The sequence below is a fragment of the Penaeus monodon genome, chromosome 33, assembly GCF_015228065.2.
Source record: "Penaeus monodon isolate SGIC_2016 chromosome 33, NSTDA_Pmon_1, whole genome shotgun sequence".
Taxonomy (NCBI): Eukaryota; Metazoa; Arthropoda; class Malacostraca; order Decapoda; family Penaeidae; genus Penaeus; species Penaeus monodon.
Window position 1 is genome coordinate 11837547 of NC_051418.1, and position 842 is coordinate 11838388.

At 29.1% G+C, this 842-nt stretch overlaps 1 protein-coding gene across 1 annotated transcript in view; it reads right to left on the reverse strand.

Annotated features, from left to right (window-relative positions):
• LOC119594247 overlaps positions 1–842 on the reverse strand; it is a gene marked incomplete in the record, with an annotated part of 93703 nt that overhangs the window by 331 nt on the left and 92530 nt on the right. The window contains 1 exon segment of the mRNA XM_037943316.1: positions 1–842.

Genomic DNA, 842 nt, shown 5'->3' on the forward strand with positions numbered 1-842 from the left:
TCAAGCACTACCCTAACAGAGGAACCTTGGGGGTAAATTCCATTCGCAAAGCAGTATTTCTCTATTACTTTGTCCCCTTTAATGTCTTATCTTTTAAACATTTAAGTCACTTAATATATACTATACCAATAATCTTATCTATAAGTCACTGCTTGGCACCAGATTATGTCACAATAGTATCACAGCACAAAATTACTAGATTTAGCTGCGAAAGGTAGAAAAAAAAACTATATATATTATCAACTATTATTTTAACATATGAAAAGAAATTGCAGAAAAAAACGTTTAACTTGATAAACTTTTGACTCTTTAAATAAACATTAAATATTTTATAGTTGTTTTTCTTTTTGCAGGTATTAAATAAACAAATATAATATTACCAACAAATTTTGTAATAACTTATGTAATGATGTTAATAATGCAAAAATTATCTAATAGACTGTGAAAATATGTAGCACAGTGAGTATATACTAGAAAATCTATGTATCTAAATCATAGTAGCAACATATGACCTTTGAAATAAAACTGAAAATTTGTAGAACAGAATAGCTTGATATAAAAAGCATCACCCTAACCCTAATAATGGTTATTCATATTCAATGAGGCTAAACTAAATTATATACCTTTGCAGACAAATATATTGAGCTCTTTATGAGAACAAAGTTTAGCACATGTTAGACATACGTCACAGCACAACATTCACTACTCGTAGAGTATGTGAACGTGAGACCTCTTGCCACAAATTCAATGACAATAATGAAGAAAAAAGTCTTGGAACGAGTTTACACATAGTAATATAAACATCCCATGCTCCAAAAGGGATATTCAGCAATTTCTGGATA